We start from the raw sequence: 24,242 nt of genomic DNA, 5'->3' as shown, positions 1-24,242 counted from the left end.
TATTTGCCTCCTTCTATAGGAGTACTTTAGGTATATATTTCCTCTGATGTGTCTGTTTGATCCTGACCACTAGTTTAAATTATTATTGCTTTGCCATCTGCTTATAAATAGTATACATGTAACAAGAAATGCATGTTTTGTAAAGGTTTGAAAGGAATCACCAATACAACGAAGTAGGCTTAATTAAAAAAAAAAAAAAAAAAAAAATGACTCTATTTAAAATGTCTACATTTCCTTCATGGCTTTTTGTCTTTTCATTATTAAAAATCACTTTGGGTGTGAATTTTGTTGTTTTCATTTCCCTAAAACATTATTTTCACAGAATGTGACAAATTTCTCTCGTATGATTTGCTTATTAAAGCTATGCCATCTTGCTTTTTGGTAATTCTTAAACTTGTGTGTTTCTAGTTTCTAACATTTTCTTTGCTATGCATGTTAGAAATTTATGTATTTTCTCTTTATATAAATAATATTTTGCAGATTTATCAACTTTAATTTTTTAAAAAATTATAATTTTTTTATTTCAGTCTCATTTACATTTTTTCTTTTGCTTCGATAGGACTAAATTAGTGCTTTATTTGCTAACCTCTTGAACTAATTGATAAACATATATTTTTTGTTTAATAGTAATGCATTTTTATAAAATTCTTTAGTTTATTTTACCAGCTTTACTGAGGCATAACTGACAAGCAATAAGTATTTAAATTGTAAAAGTAGATATGCTGTGAAACAATTATCACAATCAAAACAATGAGTTAACTTTTTAAGAAACTGCCAAAGACGTTTCCAAAGGGATTGGATTATTTAATCTTCTCTCAGCGGTATGAAAGAGTTTCAGTCCCTCCACATATTCACAATATTCTGAATGTTCAGTCTTTTTAACTTTTGCTATTTTAATAAGCACAAAGTGATATTTCACTGGTGTTTCAATTTGCATAAAATTCTACATGTTTTGATGTATCCCAGATATTCTATGATTTCCTTTTGAAATGACTATTAAAGAAAGTTTAAAAGTTCTATAGTTTGGATGTTGTATTTTAATCAGTATTATAATTATTATATATTATCCTAAGATTATAATGTATATTATTTCTATGGGCACAATAATAGTATTTTTGTCAACTGATCTCAGTCATGAATTTAAATAATATTTTATAAAACAGTGGAAGAAATCATCAATTAAATGGTTTATGCAACTGTTATACTAATTTAATATTATCAATGAAAAATCTGTTTTATTTATTACGGGATGCTGAAAAGAAAGAACTGGGCAATGTGACAGGAGCCTTAGATCACACGTTGTGAGTCGGGTTAGCCGATATTTCTGCCTGGATGGTTAACTTTGGAAATTCCCTCAACAAGAATGTCTGCACATTCCCTGAAGGACTAGTTCAGTGCCACATGAAGAGCTACTGGTCTTAAAGCATCCTTAAGTTCTTCAATTCCATATTTATTTATTCGTGTGTTTGTTTGTTTGTTTTTTATCCTTACCCGAGGACATTTTTCCATTTCTTGTTCAGGTAAAGTGGGAGGGAGAGAGAGGAAGAGAGAGAGAGAGAGAAACATTGATGTGAAAGGGACACATTGGGAGGCTGCCACCTGCACGACCAACCAGGGCTGGGGACAAACTGCAACCACGGCACACGCCCTTAGTGGGAACCGAACCCAGGTCTCTCTGGACCCGCAGTCCGACGCTCTAACCACTGAGCAAAACTGGCCAGGGCTTAAATTCCATATTTAAATACTATTTGGAATGATAAAGAAGTCATAAAGTAATAGTTGCATTAAAACAATGACAGTAGCTGTTATATAAAGCGTCGGTTATTGAGGGCTAACATGTCTAAAATGGAAAATCCTAAGCCTCTTCATTTAAAAATTAGATTTCCACATTTTGCTGTATGTATTTTTTCCCAATAGCCAGGACTTATCAGCATGCATATGTAAGTGAAGATAAGTATCTGGGCAGAGTAATTGCTATTTAATAGAATCGCAGACAAATTTTGGTAGCACCAGTTTAAGTAACTGTTTAGACAACTGGTCATTAAGGAACGATAAAGATGTCATTAGAAATATCACTGTCAAGTCAATGGCAGTCAGGAAACTAGGGATCCTGGTGGATTTCAAATATATATTTTTTTCTTCATAGAAACATAGGTTTATAAGACACTATATTCCTCATATTCATGAGTACTGGAGAGAGAATCATTATACTTATTGGGGAGACCTTGCCCAAGTCAGACAGCCCTTCTGGGCTTCAGTCACCTCATTATTAAAGGCAAAATGCACTTCCATATTCTCCACATATCATCATAGCTCTGACAGTCCATGCTTTTGTGTGTTTATGTACCCTACTGTTTGATGAGCAGTAAAAAGTTACATGGCTTAAAAGAGAATACTTATTGCTACAATTGGGAATAGTGACCAAGAAATGTAGAACATACTCTCAAATAAACTCTTATTAGGAAATCCTGGAAGAACTGGGTCATTTAGCCTGGAGAAAAGAATACTGAGGGAGGGTTTATTAGGATCTCTCGGGGCATCTTCTCAGCATCTAAGCCAGATGGCCTTTCTTACTTTCCTTGTTTAGGCCGTGTGTAAATGAAGTCATTAGTATGACCTGATGGCAGCTTCCTTTCTGTCGTTGGCCTCACAGAGGCTGTCTGAGTGTTTGTGGGATATGCTGGTCTGTGAACCGGACCTTTCCTTGGCTGTAAGTGACAAGTGGATACGTTAGTGGATGTCAGAATGCGAGGATTCTGACTGAACGAAAGAAGTGACCCTCCCTGAGGAGCTTGAGACAACAAGCAAAACCTTAAATCAACATAGAAATGATAGTTTTGCTTTTCAATATCTACATCAAAGAATCTTTATTCAGTAAAACTGTGAATTACCCCACTGAGATCTGGATTACCTTAACTAGCATTGATAGACAAACATGCAGCCCTGGCCAGTCTGGCTCAGCAGTTAGAGTGTCGGCCCGTGGTCCAGAGAGACCCGGGTTTGGTTCCCGCTAAGGGCATGTACCTTAGTTGCAGTTTGTCCCTGGCCCTGGTTGGGGTCGTGTGGGTGGGTGGCAGCCAGTCAATGTTTCTCTATCTCTTCCTCCCTCTCTCCTTCTAGCTCTATCTGAAGATGAATGCAAAAATGTCCTCAGGTGAGGATAAAAAAAAAAAATAGACAAACATTCACACACACACAATTATTAGGGTCATAACAGCTCTTTTCATAATGGACATCTTGATCCCATAAAAAATCTTGATGGGTATTTATCCCTTTATTTGTTTCACAAACATTTTCTTAGACCCTACTATGTAGTAGGCACTGCCCTGAGAACCTAGCATATTGTTAAAAAAAAAATGTTAATTTTGCTCTTGAAGTGTAAGTACAGGCAAGATGTGTTCAAACTTTTCCACAATTAAATGTAAGAGTATCATAAAAATGCTATAAATGGAAATGAAAGATGTCACAAGAGTCCAATGGAGGCAACTAGACTGGGGGTATAAATCATCATGAAAGGATGTTTGCACTCGGCTCTGAAGACTAAACTGAAGTTAAAGCGAAGCAGAAAGATGATTCGAAGTAGATGAAACAGGATGTGCAAGCACACTGCAGTCCAAGAGATCTGATTTCATCAACTTCCAACCCAATGTGTGCGGCTGACGTTAGATGCTACCCAGCCGTCATTCATTCGCTCAGCCTGCGGTGTTTATCACGTCTGCTGTGAGTTATATGGAGGCACTGCATGCCGTGCGGGGAACAGGGTGATGAAAAAGGAAAACCAGGTCTGGGACTTCATGGAACTTTTAATCTAGGGGAAGAGATAAATATTAAGTTAATGGTAACAACATTTTTATGAATTATAAGGAAAGCAGAGGACACGATACCTTGCCACGGATATGGGGCACAGTTGTGAGATGGGAACGGGAAGAATTCCTCGTTGAAATGACATTTAAGCTGAAGCTTGCAAGATAAAGAGAAGGACTAATTATTCCAAAAACAAGAGAAAAGACTTTCTAGGAAAAATAAATTATTGATTCAAAGATGCCGAGACACGGACTATCTTGGTGCATAAGCGGAAAAGGAAGATGGCCAGGGAAGCGAGGGCAGAGCCAGGAGCTGGTCAGGAGAGCCAGGCTGGACATGAAAGCAATAGTAATGGGCTTCGGCTCTATTTTAGCAGAACTAGGCAAACAGTGGAATAGTTTCAAAAGAAGGAAATATAACAAGATTTGTGTTTTAAGAATGTTTTATGACTTCTGTGTGGAGGATGGGTTAAAGGTAAGCAACAGTAAAAATAGGTGATCAAGGTAGAGTCTATTAAAGTTAACCACATGAAAGAAAATGGCATCTTAGAATAGAAAGGTACAGCAAAATTGAATTTGATATATATTTAAGAAACATGTTTAGGAAAGATCCAAGTCTATTTTGCTGTCATAACCTGGACCCTGTCACCTTGTTGCCAACACAAGCAGTTGACTGCATGTATCATACTCATTGAGTTCTCCTTTCCATAGTATTTTATGGCAGGGTTATATTTCTACTGATCACTGCTCAGTGATCTTATATTTAGCTTTGGTCCAGGTGTAAGTGGCACTGATGAACATATTTACATCAGTGTACCAAAGTTAAGTCATAACCGTGCATTTTCTGGACCAAGGTCCACTGTTTATCTGAAATGGGAGAGTTTTTTTTTTGTTGTTGTTGTTTTTTTTTTTATTCTCACCCGAGGACATTTTTCCATTTTTTACTCAGATAGAGCGGGAAGGAGAGAGAGGAAGAGAGAGAAACATCGATGTGAAAGGGACACATCGAGTGGCCGCCACCCACACGACCCAACCAGGGCCAGGGACAAACTGCAGCCAAGGTACATGCCCTTAGCGGACACCGAACCCGGGTCTCTGTGGACCGCAGGCTGATGCTCTAACCGCTGAGCCAAACCAGCCAGGGCTGAAATGGGAGAGTTTTTATCAGTGGAGGTCAATAGCACAATAGCAAGTTTTAAAGAAGTATTGTATTGGATAGTAATAACCTTCCATAAAATAAGAAAAATACAGTTTATATTTCAACAAAAGAAATTTAGGTCAGAGATAGAAGAGCATCCTGATGAGAAGTTAAAAAAACAACAACACACAATTAATACTTAAAGGCGGTTTGTTAAAAAAGTATTGAGCCAAACACTATGGAGTTCCCTCAAAAAATTAAAAATGGAACTGCTCTTTGACGCAGAAACCGCACTTCCAGGAATATATCCTAAAAATCCTGACACACCAATCATAAATAATATATGCACTCCCATGTTCATAGCAGTGTTATTCACAATAGCTAAGATTTGGAAACAGCCAAAGTGCTGATCAGTAAATGAATGGGTAAAAATACTGTGGTACAAGATCTTATATGCATGTATGCATGACCAATGGACATGGACAACTAAGCTGGGGACGGGGCGGAGGTGGGGTGGGGGGTGCCAATGGGGTAAAAAGGTAAAATATCTGTAACAAAAAAAAAAATAAAAAATTCATAAAAAAAAAAAATACTGTGGTACATTTACACAATAGAATACTATACAGCAATAGAAAAGAAGAATATCTTACCCTTTGAGACAGCATGGACAGACTTGGAGATTATTATGCTAAATGAAATAAGCCAGCCAGAGAAAGACAAATGTCACATGATATCACTTATTTTTGGAATCTAATGAACAAAATAAATTGCCCAATGAAATAAGTCCAGAGGCATAAAAGCATGGAACAGACTAACGAATCTCAGCAGGAAGAGGGACTGGAAGAGATAAACCAAATAATTTACATGCTTATATGCATAGCCCATGGACACAGACAATAATGTGGTGAAGGCCTGGGGGGTTTAGGGGCTGAGCAGAGGAGGACCAAGAGGGAGAAAATGGGGGACATTTGTAATATTTTAAACAATAATATATATATATATATATATATATATATTTAAAAATAAATAAATCAGTGAGAAATGAACTATAAACCATGAAAATACCTAGGGATACTAAATGGGGTTCTGTACATTGTTCCTGTAGCTTTTATGGCTGGCACTTCCTGGAGTTATGCAATGAGCAACCTGACCAAATGTTTGTCACTGTCTTGATCTAGCTCTGCCCCTTCTGATCTAGCTCTGCCCCTTCTCTGCTCTTGACTTTAGACCAGTCATTTCACCTGTTGAGTCTTCTGTCTAATTTCAAAGAGCTGGACTATTGCCCATGCATGCTAATCTAGCTCTACAATTCGGATTCCAAGCCAATATCTCTGAAGTTGACAATAGGGTAGTTTCTCATGGTGTTGAAGCCGTATTTTCTATCTAGGTCTGCAGTAGATTTCTGTTCATTCATGGGTTCTTCTAAAGGTATCCAAACCAAATTGGGAGGTTTAGTGAAGCTGAATATATGACTTCTTTACATCAGTAGACCTCAGCAGAGCCTCACTTTCTAATGCTGTGGTTCATTCAGGTTGCTTTGTCTCTCTGAGTCTCAGATTGGCAAGTGTTTTACGTGATGAGGTCTCAGTAAATCTGCCAACACAAAAATGTGCAATCCTCAGTTCTTGAACTCAGTTTTCCATACAACTTGATGAGATTTCCTATAGACCAAAATATATTTTCAGCTGTTACAGACAGCCCTTAAACATTTGCAGCCCGATGCAGTTGAATATTCACACTGTGTTTTTAATTAGGCTAATGTGTGCTTGCTCCGATGTATAATAAAAGACATAATCCATAATTATAACCCCTTTGCACTGCTTCCTGTCAGAGGGATTGGCAAAAAAAAAAAAATTCTTGTTCTATCTTTCAATTTGTTAATGGGATTATGATGAGCAAAAAGGCCTGATTACCATGGCCGAGCAGGCATGCCTTAGCAAGGTGAAAGGATTAATGCTACAGGTCATCACTAATTTAAAGATGTCAATTGCCAGGCTCATTCATGGGTTTCTGAGAAACCAGAGAATCTAGAAAATGTTTGCTAGTAAGAGGGTGAGCACATCAGCCACCTTTAATAAATACATAGAGAAAAAGTGTCCTCGTACAACTCTACATCAAAACTACTGTATGCATCAGGAAAAGGTAATACTCCAATCATGAATCTATATATTGGGGGGGGGGGTGATAGAGTGAAAAGGGGAATTGCTTTTCAGTGTATAGGGTTTGAAACATATTCTATATTATCAATCCTATCCTGGGTCTTCACCCTAACTCTGAGCATCTATTACCATGCTCTGTTATTGGCATTTTCATGTGTAAGATTTCCCCCCACTGAGTTTCACACTCCACAAAGGTAGGGGTTTCAGCATGAAGCAGTGGGCATTGCCTATGGTGAGCACAGCACACCAGTTCACTGTAAATTATGATAAGAGCCATCCTTACATTCCCATAGATGTACAGGCCAGGAAAAGTCATTTCAAGTCAATCTTAATGGACCTTAATGGCAGAATTATTATTTTCTTAATGTATGCATTGATCTTTAGAGAACTATAATGCAAAATACTGAATCCTGTGTCTTTTGCCAAATGTGTTTTCTTCATCTGGATATTTTCAGTGAAGAGGCTTTTGTGGATGCATGCCTACTCCATAAGCTACCATACTATCATATGTCTTAGCTATTCATGTTATCACAATGATATATTCTATTCCACTAGATGACATGGTGATACAAGCAAGTCTTGGGTTGCACAGAATAAGCATTTGGAGTCTCAAAGACACAATTTGAAAAAAGTGTTATTCTCAATCCATATAAAAGTCAATTCTCCAATTGGTGAGAGGCCAGAAATTTCTAAACCCTTCCAAAACTTATTTTTACTTAATTATCTTCCCTCCTTCTGAGTAAAAAAGTTTATTTTCCTACTAGGCTAGAGAATGGTAGAGGGGGGAGCAGGACAGCTGGCAGCCTCCATGAACACTAGGGGAAAGAAAGCACAGTCCACATTGGGGATGCAAGAATACAAATAAGCTAAATACTAATTATTTTGTGTATGCATTTTAAACAATTATTATTTAAGTAAATAAAGTTCTAAAAATAATTATTTAAAAATAAAAGAACAATAATTTAAATATATTCAAGTCAATAAACCAAGAAACTAATAATTTATTGCTTATGACACTTTATAAGTAATAATAATTCCTTATTCTAGGATTATTTTTTCAGTTGTCATTGATGTATCTTTGTTCTTTTAGAGGAAAATAAAGGCTCAACATTGTGTAGACTTATTTTCTGAATTCATTTTGTTAATACTGTCTGTTCTCTTTATGACACAGTATGAGAACAATTAAGTCATTTTTTAAAAAGAAAGTAACTTGAAAGATAACAATTTTAGGTTACTGCCTTTCTTATAAAAAAAAAAAAAGATGTGGGACCTAATAAAGAAATATATTTTATTATGTTTGTTATTGGTGCTATAAAACACAATCTTAACAGCCAGGAAATGCAATGCAATTGATCATAAGTTAGAAATACATTAATTTGAGTTACCATATTTTTCATATGTAATTTGAAATTATGTATAGACATAAAAATGTCTTATTGCATGGTATAAATCTATGCATTACAATTTCATTACACTAAATTAAAACCATGTCTGTAAGAGATTTACCTTAAAATTTTCCTGAGTATCTGACACAATAACTGACCATAGTCTTTTATTTGGGCTACTTTTCTCAATAGTCCAAGCTCTGGTCTACAATTTGTTGCTTTTGACCTATTGTTTCTTGAAACAGTCATCGGACTAAAATAATGTCATCCATAAAAATGACCATTTAGTAGTAAAAAATAAAGGACTTTACTGAGGACAGAATAATCAAACACAAGACAGCAGTTTAATAGCCCTTTTTAAAGGCTACTTTGTTTTCAGGAAGGAGATGCTGCCTCCCAGATCCATCTCCATCACTCAGCATGTCAAGGAATGATGGCAAAAGAATGTGTTCCTAGTGTGTCTGGCTTCCTTTTGCATAGATAGATGGACTCAGAAGAAGAAAAAGAACTCTTCTGGTAAGCAGGGTCAGAAGCATGTTTCAGATCACTTCTCAAAATAATGGTGTCCCTTTGATCAGATTGTAATGAAACCATCAGTGCATTACCAAAATGTCCTAATTCTAACTATATATGGGGCTCAAATCACCTGATTATTTGCCAGGTAAATGCAGTGGTGTGTGTGCGTGCGTGCGTGCGTGTGTGTGTGTGTGTGTGTGTGTGTGTGCAGCCTTGGGTCCCTGTGCTCCTCTAAACCCAAATGTTTTAATTAATTGCTAATCTCCCCTTTAGGCATAATTTCAGGAAACATGTTTAAGCTGATACTGTACAGATCTACTTTCCTCACGTTGGCTGCCCAAAGGAAGATTATCTTGGTATCTTGCGTTCTATCTCTGCCTATCTGAAACTTTCCTAGAGTTAAATTTGTAAGAGAGTAGAGTTTCTTTGGCTTCCAACTGACTGAAGAATGCTTCATATTTTACTGTCCCTTTTCATGTGATGATACAGTCTCCTGCTCAGGTTCATAACCTTGGAGGTCATCTTTCATCCTGAACACCCTTTGATTATAAATTTACATCACACAAATCTCCTTCTATCATCTCCAGAACATAGCAAGGCTGTGACCAAAGCTGTCTCAGGAAGATGCCAATTCAATAATTCATACCGTTATTATATTTCGGCTGGTCGCAGTAATTCATCCTAGTTGTAACACCAGTAACTCTCTCAGCCCTGCATTTTAGTAGTGCTGAAGAAGTCTCCCATCTATTGCTGGTGCTGTCGCTCTAACGTATCTCATCTATTTGTCTAATACGATTGAATTATGCAGCCAAGTGTCTCCAGTCCATTAATTATTTATATAGCTTTTAGCACCTCAATACCTAAATTCTTCAACAAAAGAGAATATAGTCAATGGTTATGAGGATTGTGGGTGGGTATCATAACCTGAAAAGCAGCCTCAAGAAAGCTAAACGTTGACTCTGTTTCTGTGAAAGGACCCACCTACTACAGCAATCAGATACATAAAGAGAATAAGTGTAAAACCAACCAAATTAAAAGAAGAATCTAAAATTAGAGTCATAATAGAATAAAGGAGAGCAATCTGAACTACGTTTTAAAGTTTTGAAAGCTCTACATTAAGCTCACAGGAAGAATAAAGTGGTAGGAAAATTAGTCTGTTGTTTAATCCATTATTCAACAGATATTTATCAGATTCCTAATATATGCTGGATGCTATTCGGGAACCTGGAGATCCAGCAGTTAAAAAAAAAGAGACAAAGTCCACAAAGCATTAATGAAAGTGAATGAACAAAGAGACAACTACTATGTGATCATGCTTTAATGAGACACAGAGGAGGATGGTCATACCTTGGCTCTGTTTGAGAATCCCACTCTCACTTCCTAATAACCCTAACAGAATGCTCTCTTTTGTTCTTGTGGGAACATCCTAGTTACTTGTATCAAGGAAGAATATGAGCAAACAATCGTCCTGTTATGTAAAATAAATGTGAGTTGTCTGGTTGTGTTCGGGTCTGTTAGAAACAAAAAAAAATGACCAACAAATGAGAAGTTATATAGGAAAGCTTTGAGATTTAATATTACTCAGTGCTAAGTTTAAAATGCTATTGAGCAATGAGGAAAAAAATAATCTATGGGAAGTAAATGAAAATCTTTCAAAGTCCTCCTTTTGATGAACGGTTGTGGAGACCTCTCAAGAGAAGACTTAGATTTTTCCATTATGTTTCTGACCATCTCATTGAAATAACTAAATTCAAATAAAAAATAAGTATATTTTTGATGGCAAAATGCTGACAGTTCTTTCAAGAAGTATGGCTGAATAATAAAACAGATAATGTAGAGCCAAACGAAGCAATATGTTTGAGAATAGAATTTTCTAGAATGGGAGAGAACTGAGCTTTGTGTTCTCTGACAGGGAGAAGTCAACTTAAAGAAAATTGATGGAACAAGTAGCAGAGAGCATTAGTAGAAACAAACAAACCACAAAGTCCTAAAGGATAGAGGGCCATCAGATACAGATGAGGTTAAGCAGTAACCTTTAATGGAAACACAGAAAGGGTAGGTTGGATTGCAAGGGGAAGAGTGTTAAAGTGGAATAAAGAGCTTTGCGATTGAACGCTCTCCCTTTCTGTCATCAGAAAGCTTCAACATCTCATAAAAGAAATTCAGACTGTCTTTATTGAGAGTATTGCATGGATTTACATAAAGATAGGATAGATATATAAAGAAGAGATGGTTTGAAGTAAGCAGTGTGTACACAAACACTCCACATGAAGTATTTTAATTTCCAGCATCTTTGCAGACCCCACAATAAGAAAAGACATTTTCAGAAACATGTCAATGGTGGTAATGTAATGACAATGCTGGTTTAGTAATGTCATTGAGCCGAAGTTAAAAAGCTTGTGTCTTATGGTATGAAGACACTTAATGGACATTTATTTTTAGCAATAGGCCATTTAACTATTTAATGTGGTGTTTATGAGGATCTAAATTCTAGTATGAACTTGGAAATTGATGGTCACTTTCTCTTAACCTCATTCTGTCTGCTCCAATTTCTAATACTGTGCTACACATTCAGAAACTTTTCTTTTATTACTCAGAGCATTTCCTATATCTCTCAACTCCTTTTAAAATTATTTGTACTTCTTCAGTGACTCCAAAGTGTTAATTTATCTTTGGAAAATAAAACATCATTTCTTATGACTTTTAAGGGATAGCTTTTTATCTTTCCATAACCATTGTCCTAGGGCCCAACATGAGCTAGAAATTCCCTTGAGTTCACATAACTATTCCCTGGCTGCTACTTACCCACTGGCTCCTCCCCCTGATTCTATATTCTTAGAAGTCCATCTCTAATTATACTGCTCTCATCACCTTTCACTATCACTGACTGATGTCCAAATGACACCCACAGTCAATGAAGGTTTTGATACCTTTCTTGAACCCATTTCTATTCTTCCATTTATCAGGTGAGAATTCATTATTCACAATTATGCTCACTTAAGGACTCTGGGATTTGAGTTTGATTCCAGTTGGATTTTCCATCATTCCTACTTTGGTGGTCCAAGATGAGGGCTACACTTGTGCTGGGAGTGTATATTTATTCCATATATTACCTCTTCAGTTTATCTCATAAACTACATCTACAAGCACATTTCTAACACCTTTGATCACATAATTACCACCAAACATCTGATTGATCCTGACTATGCATTCAAAATATTATTTATACCCCTTAGCATGGAACCTAAAACCCTTTACAATCTCACTTTGACCTTCCATATTAACTTCCTTGAAAACACTCTTTTTTTTTTTTCTAGAAATGAGACAGTTCAATTGATGCTCTTTGAGTAAACTATGAATTTTCCTGCCTCTATGCCTTTGCAAACTCTGTCTTCCATCAAGACAAAGCTTTTATTCATTTTCCTCTCTTTCTCTAACCCAATTCTTCTGGGCCCAGCTCCAGTATCTCACATTTAACTTTCCTAAGATCTCTGTTTGTAACCTAACCACACATGTGCTTCATCATGTTCACATAGCACTTGGCTTATACCTCTCTCTTCCTTCATTACAGTGAATTGATGAATAAAGTAGGCACACAATAGCAATTCAGTGATAACCTCCTTTGTCCAAGTTTCCATACTTACAAGAAGAGAGAACTAGAATAGATGTCACCTAATGTTCCTATTAGCTCAAATGTGTTATGATTTCCTACTAGAATATCAAATTTTCATCATTTTGTATTTACCAATTACTACCTCTAAATAGTTTGTATGGCATTTGCATTGCAATGCCTGACCAGCTTCTTTTATTTAATTCCTGTTTATTAAGAGTTTGCGAAACACAAAGCACAGTATGTGTAGTGTGTGTGTGTGTGTGTGTGTGTGTGTGTGTATGTGTGTGTGTATAAAGTCATGAGCTATAACCTCTGGTAAATTACAAGCCAGTTCAATGAAATTCTCTGTCCTATTTACACTTACAAACACTGTCGATTCTTTCTGTAAAACAGAGTTATGGAGTCCTATAGGAGACTGAAAACTTTACTTTTATCAAGCAAGTTGTATACTTCATAAGATTAACTTGTATTTATCCCCAAATTCGTTCATACTCATGTAATATACTATTCTAAGTATATAGTGATTTGATTGTATATGAGATAAACTATGAAAATCTGAATACAAAAAAATATTATTTCTAAGAAAAATAACTTAATTGGAATGACTGTGATGTACATACTCTAAGGTGACCCCAACCAATTAAAACCCTTACCTTAAGTGCAGGTAAAGACTGAGACTTGCTTCTAACCAACAGAATATGGCAAAGGTGATATCATATTTTTGCTATGATTATACTGTATTATATAAGACCATGTTAGCACACTAGAGATAGACTTATACTGACCTTAAAGAAGCAAAGAGTGGCCCTGGGCTGTGTGACTCAATTGTTGAGTGTCATCCCATGCATGGAGAGGTCAGCAGTTTGAGTCCCAGTCAGAGTATGTGCCTGTGTTGTGGACTCAATCCACAATAGGGGGAGTGCAGGAGGCAGTGGATCTCTCTCTCTCTCTCTCTCTCTCTCTCTCTCTCTCTCTTTTTCTCTCTTCCTCTGTCTCTAAAATCAATAAAAGCATTAAAAAAGAAGAAACAAAGAGCAATGTTGTAAACAACCTATGGAGAGAGTCATGTGGCAGGGAATTGCAGGCAGCCTTTATAAATTGAGGGTCACCTCCAACCAACAACCAGTAAGAAGCAGGGACCCTCAATAACAAAGCCACAAGGAAGTGAATTTGTCCAACAACCAAGGATATTCAAAGAGGATTATTCCCTAGTTGAGCCTCAGATGAGAATAGAGTCTGATGACACCTTGATGTAAGCCTCTGAGCAGAGGACCCAACTAAGCTGTGCCTGGCATCCTGTGAGATAATAAATGGATGTTGTATTAAGCTGCTAAGTTTGGTATTATTGGCTATGCAGCAATAGAAATCTTATACAATGCCTCAGAAAGTTTTATTAAAGTCAATTTGTTAGTCACAAAATGAGCCACCACATAATACTTCTGTCAAATTTAGTTCAGGCAGGACAACGATAAATAGCTGAGAGAAAAAAATGTAATTGTCAATAATTCCTTTTCCTTTAGATTTTTACAAAAGCATATTTAAAGTATTACCTCATTTTAAAGAACTTCAATACAAAAATTATAAACAATGTATTAGGGAACAGTTTATATCTGAAATATAGTGATTAATCGTAATCACCAGCTATATACTCAAATTAAAGTCTTAGGCAAAACCAAAAGATTGAAAAACCCTTTTATGTATCTCTCTTTTAAGTTAGAATAACAAATTAAAAACTAATATTTTTTTAAAAAGTATTTTATACTTTAACTCTTTCAATTAGCAAATTAACCACAGGTGTTGATTTTGTTGCATAAAAGGATTTTATCTACAATAAAGGGAAGACTCTGGCCTAATTAGTGACTATAGAATAAACATGACTAGAATACCCCTTACACAAGTGTTCTTGTGGAGAATGGAAAAAAAATTCTGACTGAGACTGTTAGAGAAGTTTTGACAGACATGAAGGCCTTTGATAGGGTCAATGGATGGGTAAGAACAAATGGGTAGGGCTTCAGTGAGCTGTGATAGTAAAGGTGAATCCCGACAAAAAGCAAATGATGGTGTTGAGTGCAGTAGTAGAGAGGACTATGTGGGTTTCAGAGTGGTGAGACTCCAGTTTAAGGAAAAGAAGTCAGTAAGTCATCATCAAGCAATGGGATGTGTCCTCCTACTAGTCTGACAGCTCTGTCTTTCAGTTTGCAGGAAATAATATGTTCATTTGAAAAAAATCACAAAACCACTGAGTCCACTATGTTTTTAGGAAAATCCAATTTGGTACTTTACCTATAAATATAGCTAAAACATAATCCAATTCCCAAAAAGCACAATTTGAACAAAAGAGAATCTCAAGAACATGAGGGAGGAACTTATCAATATTATTCCAAGTGGAAAGAAAAGTCAGAGGAATGCTCATAATGAATCATCCTACCCAGGTTCTACAGTTGAAGAAAGCTCAGCTAGCCAAGAACTCCATTAAAAAGTATAGTATATAACCTTTGGTTATTGAAATTTTTATTGCTGCTATACTATCCCTACACTGAATGGCCATTATCCCAGCTACTGGTTCTCATAAGTTTCTGTTAGCTGCTTTATCATGTTGCAGTTTGTAATACTTAAGCAGGCCATGATGATGTATTACAGTCAGCTAAAGTGTAGAACATTCTTAGATTTATTTTGACACTAAAGCAACTTTTCATTAGGCTGGTAACAAGTCATATAGATGCCATAGTCCTCGCAAAAGCATCATTAGGATGTCGAAAAAGTGCTGACATAAATGTGGACATTCTCAAGAACTTGTTTAAGAAACTGATAGGGTGGAACCTCTTAATTTTCTCAGGTAGCAGTAGGAGGGAAATCTATATGCAAATGAAAAAGCAATGCTGCCCATTTTTCTTTACCAAAAAAAGTTCCCATTATGCACATCTAAGAGCTCCACCCATCCTTTCCTGGTTGATATTTTATGAAATCACAGCGCAAACTGTGACATTGTTTAAGCGATATCAAGTACTTCCGCGAGATACTTTACTGTTGGAATGGCACAAACATTTCATGGGACACATAAAAGACTCAGGATGAGATAGCCAGAGGAACTCACTGAAATGTATTATTAAGTAATGAGATATAGAAACAAGAACAAAGTCATAAAATTTATTATAAATCTATATGTAAATTTATTCCACCATACAGGTGAGAAAAATAAATAAGGGTACAGTCCACATGGACTGCCGAGCTAACATTAGTTACTAATGTAAAGAGATTCTCTACAAATCACTGTACGACAATTCCACTAGAATTTCTGTAGATTTGAAATCAAGTGGGACTACCAGCCTACAAGGTGTATTGCTTTAATAAATAAGGTTTTTTAATAATTTAATAAATTTATTATAGATATATTTTAAAAATAATCAGCCAGGTTAAATTAAGTATGTCAGAAAACAAACATATCATCTTATCTGCCTGTATATATGCATGTATTCATATTACCTAAGAGTAATCATGGCTGTTCATCCAAATGTGCCCTGAACCTCATAGGGATTAGCAACCACATGTTTCAATTACATTTCTTTTGCTAAACCAGTTTGGTCATTCTTTAACATTATTGATATCTTTTCAAACTTTGAGCTATTGTTTATTATTTTTATTGATCATGTTTGCCTTCCATTTTATCTAGCCCTCTCTCATATTTTTCTCAAAACTTGGCTCAATAGCTTTGAGAAACCATTTTATTATTCATATTCCTTCCTTTCTACTTGGTGACTTTCAATGGCTATATGCATAGTTTGATTAATTTTCATTATTTAACACTTGCCATTCTATAATATACAATTTTCTCTGTGAATGGTTTATTATGCTAAATATGGTACTTTCTTACTTAATGAATGGTACCCAAACCACTTCACCCACTAACTACCCTCCTCTTCCATCCAAAATTTCAGCAAAATGTTCACATCCAATTGTTATTGATTGCTATTAGCATTAGTGATAGCAATTAGCAACCAATATTATTGATACTCTACTATTCTGATTATACTGATTGTGCCATGGTGTTTTTGGTACATGAACAGACCCAGCCACAGTGCTATTGACCATGTGCTGTCTCTCAGTGTTTAAACACCAAGATTATAGGTAATTTTCTCTGTCATGATGTTATATCTGGTATGCTGCAGCATCTATTTAACTGTATTGTAACTGGATAAATCAACATAATAGACAAATAAGTTTAAGCTTCTTGCTAGAATCACATATGGTAAGTTGAATCATTATCTGCTGAATGTTCTTTAATTTATTCACTTTTTTTTACTCTTTTCCCAGATGACTGAAAATTGGCCAGAGAAAGAGGAGAAAAATTTCCTGGGACAGAACAAATAAAACACAAATGAGGTCTGGGGAATCACAACCAAGAGATAGGAAAAAATTGTGAGACATTTAAAAGAACTTTCTATATGCAGTTTTTTTCTGCAATTTAATCTCAGTCCTCATAGCCAATATCATGTAAATGTTCTGATTTCCTGTGTCTCTGGGCTCCACTATGGGTACTTGCTGTGGCTAGCACTCACAGCCATCACTGCATTTGACCTCCGCCTATTGTTTTCCTGAAGTGGAAGTGTCAGGGCCAACACACAGCTCATGAGAAGCTCTATTTCTACAAAACAAAGAACTCATTCTTCTTTTTACCATTTTATTTATTTATTTATTTAATCTTTATTGTTGAATGTAGAATGTATTACAGATGTTCCTCATTTTCCCCCCATTGACCCCCTCCTCCTTACTTCCGCCCCCTCCCTCCTTTTCCCACACAATTGTCTGTGTCCATTGGTTATGCATATAAGTTCTTTGCTTTATTTCTTCCCACCCCCCAACCCCTTTCCCTTTAAGGTTTGTCAGTCTATCAATGAATTTGTACTTCTTAATCCCTTCACCTTTTTCACCCATTCCCCCAATCCCCCTCCCATCTGGCAACCAACAAAATGTTCTCTGTATCTATGAGAATGTTTCTGTTCTGCCTGTAGATTCCACTGTTGATAGATATGTATTCATTGTCATTTTGTTTGTTCATATATTTTATCTTTTTCTTCAAAAAGACCCTTCCATAATTTCATACAATAACTGTTTGCTGGTGATGAACTCCTTTAACTTTTTCTTGTCTGGGAAAGTCTTTATATGGCCATAGATTCTAAATGACAGCTTTGCAGGATAGAGTAATCTTGGTTGTAGGTTCTTGCTTTTCATCGCTCTGAATATTTCTTGCCACTCCCTTCTGGCCTGCAAAGTTTCTTTTGAGGAATCAGCTGACAGCCTTATGGGAACTCCCTTGTAGGTAACTAGCCGCCTTTCTCTTGCTGCTTTTAAGATTCTCTCTTTGTCTTGAACTTTTGCATTTTGATGATGATGTGTCTTGGTGTGGGCCTCTTGTGGTTCATCTTTTTGGGACTCTCTGTGCTTCCTGGACTTGTATGTCTGTTTTCTTCACCAAGTTAGGAAACTTTTCTGCTATTATTGTTTCAAACAGGTTTTCAATTTCTTGTTCTCGCTCTTCTCCTTCTGGCACCCCCAAAATGCGAATGTTGGCACACTGAAGTTGTCCCAGACTCCTTATACTATCCTCATTTTTTTGGATTCTTTTTTCTTTTTGCTGTTCTGATTGGGCATTTTTTGCTTCCTTATATTCCAAATTGATGGTTTGCTTCTTGGATTTACGTACTCTACTATTGAATCTGTGTAAATTATTCTTTATTTCAGTTAATGCCTCCTTCATTTCTGACTATGCATCCATCATTTCTGACTGGTCTTTTTTTATGCTCTTGAGGCCCTCACTAAGTTCACTGAGGTTCTCACTAAGTTCATTGAGCATCCTTAAAAGCAGAATTTTGACCTCAGCATCTGTTAGGTTGCTTATCTCCATTTTGCTTAGTTCTCCTCCTGGGGTTTTGTTCTGTTCTTTCATTTGGGATCTGATTTTTTGTCTCCTCATTTTGGCTGCCTCCCTGTGTTTGTTTCTGTGTATTACTTAACGAGCAGTATGGGGCTAGCTGAGACCAGATGCTGCTTGTTTGAAAGAATTTAGGAAAACTTGAAGCAGGATCCAAGACAGGACAATCCTATGGTTAAGCAAGTGGCAACAGCTTGGGTGGGCCTGAAAGTTGGGTGGGGTGGGGCCTCAGGGAATCACCAGGGTGGGGCTACCAGTGTGAGCCAGGTTGCTGGAGTCCCAGATATGGTGACTGACTGCCGCCCTAGGGAAGGGCTCACCAAAGGAACAAAGGCCTCTGACAGCACGTTTGTCCCCGAGAAAGCCCCCTCTCCAGCCCTCGCTCCAGTGTCAAACAGCTCAGTTCTTACCTGTATGTCTCTGGTGACCCTCGAGCTGCCTCCCCTCCAAGCTTAGAGGGAGTGAGTCCGATAAGTCCATGTGCGGGCCCTTTAAGGAGCTGCCTGGGGCTCCAGCTGCGTTAGCTTCCCTGAGCCTCAGTTCCCTCTGGTTTTTCCAGCCAGAAGTTATGGGGACTTCTCTTCCTGGCACTGGAACCCTGAGCAGGGCACCTGGTGTGGGACGGGGAACCCCCCAGTCTTCAGGGAGGACCTTCCCAGCTGAGGTATCCTCCTGGTTTTTATCCGCCACTCGTGGGTGTGGGACCAGCCCCTCGTCCCTCCACCCCTCCTACCAGTCTCGATGCGGCTGCTGCTTTAATTCCGTAGTTGTAGGACTTCCTTTCAGCTTGATTTCAGGCGGTTTTGAATGATGGTTGTTCTGTAGTTTAGTTGCCACTTTGAAGTGGTTGTGGGAGGACACAATACCGCGTTTACCTACACCGCCATCTTGACCGGAAGTCTCCAAAGAACTCATTCTTTCACAAACCAATACACTACATATATTCATAACATACACTTTTTGGAGTAGCTAATTTACTGAGGAGATGGCATATTTAAGGGAGACAGCACTGGTAGACGTACTCTGACCCCCTTAAATGTCCTCCTGAGGAAGATGTTATTGGCCATGGAAACAATGGCTCTCTCAGACACATCTTAATCACTACTAAAGTGCCACCTTCAATAATTTGCTCACAGAGGATGGCAAGTCACTGAGTCAAATCTCAAAGCATCTCATGATCAGACCAGTTGCTCACCACATCAGGTCCTGCTAGTGTCCAAAATTCAAAATTTACTTTATTTTTCTTTCCTTTTGTTTATTAATTCTTCAATAATGTTATAAAAAGCTAGGATCTGCTTATAATTCATCCTTGTCCTTTAAAATTGCTATCTCAAAATAATATTCCCTACATAGAACAACATTTCAAAAGAGCGGGTTATTTTACTAGTTCATATGTTTTCTCTTGTAAATAGCATCATACATACAAACAATAGCCAAAAAAGACAAAAGTAGAGGTTAAGTTTGCATATCTTTGCACTCTTTTTTAAGAATCCAGACTATTTATCAATTCTAATCACTTAATTGTCCATGATCTTTATTTTCTTTTCCCAATAATAGATGCTCATTTTTTTTAAAATGCCTTTATGAGTATAGGTGCTTTATTTCTGAAATGAAAGAATAGGTAATCACTACCAATGGAAAATGAGACCTTCCCACTAGCGGTAGAGGGGACTAGAAAATTGGCCCAAATATAAAAATAAAATTTTTTTCAGGCTATATATATGAGCCTGTGAGAAGGAAACCCAGAAAGATGAGACCAGTTTTTAGCAAAAAATAGGCTGACAGGAATTAAAATCTGAAACTGAAATCATCTTAATCTCCAATCAAATTAGCGTCATTTGGAATTGCTAGTTCCCAACTAGCCATGGAAATTAAATGTAAATATTTTCTGGTGGAAAATAACATCTTCCTTCACTGCAAAGTGTTAATATACAATGGCTAGTACTCATTAAAAGATATTCAGAAAAACAAAAGATAAGATAGTATAATTTACAAATCAAGTGAAGTAAGACTTTATAAATAAAAGATTTTAGAATATCCACAATGAAGTTAATATTCATGTGCTGTAAAATAATTAGGCTTAAAATATCTAAGAGAAAATAGAAAATTATTGCAGAAAAAAAGCTAAAATGTGAACCAAAAGGAAATTCTATATCTGAAAAAACCAACAATTTTACCAGATAACTGGGCTATGTATATGTACATGTACATGTACATATACATATTAATCTATTAATTCTAGAAATAAAAAAAAGAATGAAGTATTCAATAGATAAGCTTAATAGGAGATTAAATATAAGATAAAAAAGATTTATCATTAGAAAACATTTAAAGAAGATGAATAAACAATAAAAAGGATCATTAAAAAGCACATAAAACTTGGTGAAGCACTCATTCCACTGTTTTCTGCCTCTATGGCTTCTGATCAGAAACTAGTAATTAATTCTTTTGAGGATTCCTTACATATAATGAGTTTGTTTTTCTCTTGTTGCTTTGGAAATTATTTTTTATTTGTTTTCAACAATTGTATTATATTTGATTATAATATTTAATTGCATGGATTAAAGTATAACATACTATTAACATTAAAATTTACTATAATTATTTATAATAGTGTATTATTAGTATTATAATTTATTATTAGTATTATAATATACCTTTGCATTTATCCTTCTTGTAATTTGTTGAGTTTCTTAAGTGTATAGATGAATATTTTTCATCAAATATTGCAATTTTAAGCCATTACTTCTTAAAATATTTTTTCTGTCCCTTTCTGTCTTCCTTCTCATTCTGTGACTCCTGTTATACATATGTTGGTTCATTTTATTGTATCCCACAAATTTCTAATTCTCTCTAAATTGTTTTAATTTTAAAAATAATTTGTTATTTTCTAATTAATAGATTCTTTTATTAGAGTAGTTTCACAAACGTGAGTAGAAGAAACAGATATTTCTCATATACATTCTAGCCCCAAGCCCTATGAATGGGGTTTTCTGGGGAAATGGCACATCTACAAATAGTAGATGTATTCATTCTCTGGAATGAAGCTTCAGAGCTTGTCTAACGCAACTCTGTCTCTGCCAGTAGCTATTGCTGGTGTCCACCTTCGTTCCAAAAGTGTTGGCCTTCAAGGTACCATTGAGCTAGGGGTGGAAGATGTGAATAAGGTAAGTTAAAGTGTCATTGAGCACCCTATTACCACCAAGATTTAACTAATTTTCCTTAACAAATGCTCCCCAGCTTTCAAAATCCTTTAGTTAATTTCTAGAGTTTTGAATGGTTGATTTGAAAACATTTTGCCAGTGTACTTATTACTTTTATGGATACATTTTTTGGAGGTTCCTAATGGTGTCACTCTTCTCAACAACAGTAAATATTATTTCTAGTGGTAAAATATTAGAAGTTTTTTTCCTGAGGTTAGGAAACAGCACAAGGATGTTCACTTTCACTAAAAATATTTGTCTTTATATTGAAGACCTTTTCCAAAGCATACTACTACTATTACTACTACTACTACTACTAATAAATGTACAAAATGAAGACATATAGATAGATAGATAGATAGATAGATAGATAGATAGATAGATAGATAGATAGATGATAGATAGATAGATAGATGATAGATAGATACCTGTGTATAAAGAGAGTTGGTGCCAGTTATTTATAGTTGTTGTGTTCTACAAAATCACCATGAATACTGAACTAACAAATACTAGAGTTGCTTCTAGAGAAAATATGGGGTTAGGTATCTGAGAGTCTCTGGTCACATCATTCTAATTAAATGTTTAATATGTCACTTTATTTTATATGTACTGCCTTTTAAAGCCATGCCACTTTGTGGTTCTGCTTTTTGGTTTTTAATTAATTTATTTATTTTTGTTACAGATGTTTCTCCTTTTCCCCCCATTGACACCCTCCTCCCTATCCTGTTCCCACCCTCACCCCAAGCATTGCTGTCTATGTCCATTGGTTACGCATACATACATATAAGTTCTTTGGTTTAGCTCATCTCCCCCCATGACCCCCTCATCTGAAGTTCCTCAGTCTGAACCATACTCCTTTTTATGTCTTTGTGTCTATTCTATTCATAAGCTTTTTTGTTCATTATATTTCACAAACAAGTGAGATCATATGGTATTTGTCTTTCTCTAATTGGCTTCTTTCACTTAGCATAATACTCTCCAGGTCCCATCATGTCATCTGAAAAGATAAGAGATCTTTCTTTCTTATAGCTGTATAGTATTTCATTGTGTATATGTACGACAGCTTTTTATCCATTCATCTATTGACGGGCACTTGGGCTGTTTCCAGATCTTAGCTATTGTAAATAGTGCTGCTATAAACATAGGGGTACATACATTCTTTCTGATTGGCATTTCAGACTTCTTAGGATATATTCCTAGAAGTGGGATCACTGGGTCAAATGAAAGTTCAATTTTTAATTTTTTGAGGTAACACCATATTGTTTTCCATAGTAGCTGCACCAGTTTGCATTCCCACCGGCAGTGTACTAGAGTCCCCTTCTCTCCACACCCTTGCCAACACTTGTTGTTTGATTTGTTGATGGCAGCCATTCTGGCAGGTGTGAGGTGATACCTCATAGTCATTTTAATGTGTATCTCTCTGATGATTAGTGACATTGAGCTTTTCTTTCTATGTCTCTTGGTAATTTGTATGTCCTGTTTGGAGAGGTGTCTATTTAGGTCCTGTGCCCATTTTTTACTTGGTTTCTTTGTTTTCCTTTTGTTGAGTTGTATGACTACTCTATATATTTTGAAAATTAAACTCTTATCTGATGTATCATTGGCAATTATGCTCTCTCATATATTGGGCTCCCTTTCCATTTTGATGGTTGTTTCTTTTGTTGTGCAGAAGCTTTTTAGTTCATTGTTCTCTCATGTATTATTTTTTTCCCTTTGTTTCTCTTCCTTAGGCACTTTATCAGTGTAAATTCTGTTGTGTGTGATGTCTGAAATTTTGTGCCTACATTTTCTTCTAGGATTTTATGGATTGTTGAGTCATATTTAAGTCTTTTATCCATTTTGAGTCTATTTTTTTGTATAGTATATGTTGGTGGTCTAGTTTTATTTTTTGCATGTAGCTGTCCAATTTTCCCAACACCATTTATTAAAGAAGTTGTCTTTATTTCATTGTATGTACTTACCACCTTCGTCAAATATTAATTCAATATAATGTCTTATACACCAATAATGAACTCACAGAAAGAGAAACTAAAACATAATCTCATTTACAATTGCAGCAAATAAATTAAGATACCTAGGAATAAACTTAACCAAAGAAGTAAAGGACCTCTTTGCAGAAAACTACAGGACATTGAAAAAATAAATAGAAGATATAAAAAATTAGAAGCATATACCTTGTTCATGAATTGGAAGAATTAACATCATTAAAATGTCCACACTAGCCAAAGCAATCTATAGATTCAATGCAATCCCCATTAAAATACCAATGACATATTTCACTGAACTAAAACAAATACTCCAAAAGTTTATATGAAACCAAAAAAGACCCCGAATAGCCACAGCAATCTTGAAAAACCGGAACAAAGTAGGGGGGGATCACCTTACTAGATATCAAGTTATACTACAAAGCCACTGTAATCAAAACAGCCTGGTACTGGCACAAGAACAGGCACATAGATCAATGGAACAGAACAGGGAATCCATGCTATTTTGTAT

The sequence above is a fragment of the Molossus molossus genome, unplaced genomic scaffold (genome assembly GCF_014108415.1).
Source record: "Molossus molossus isolate mMolMol1 unplaced genomic scaffold, mMolMol1.p scaffold_m16_p_6, whole genome shotgun sequence".
NCBI lineage: Eukaryota > Metazoa > Chordata > Mammalia > Chiroptera > Molossidae > Molossus > Molossus molossus.
This window is presented reverse-complemented; position numbering follows the sequence as displayed.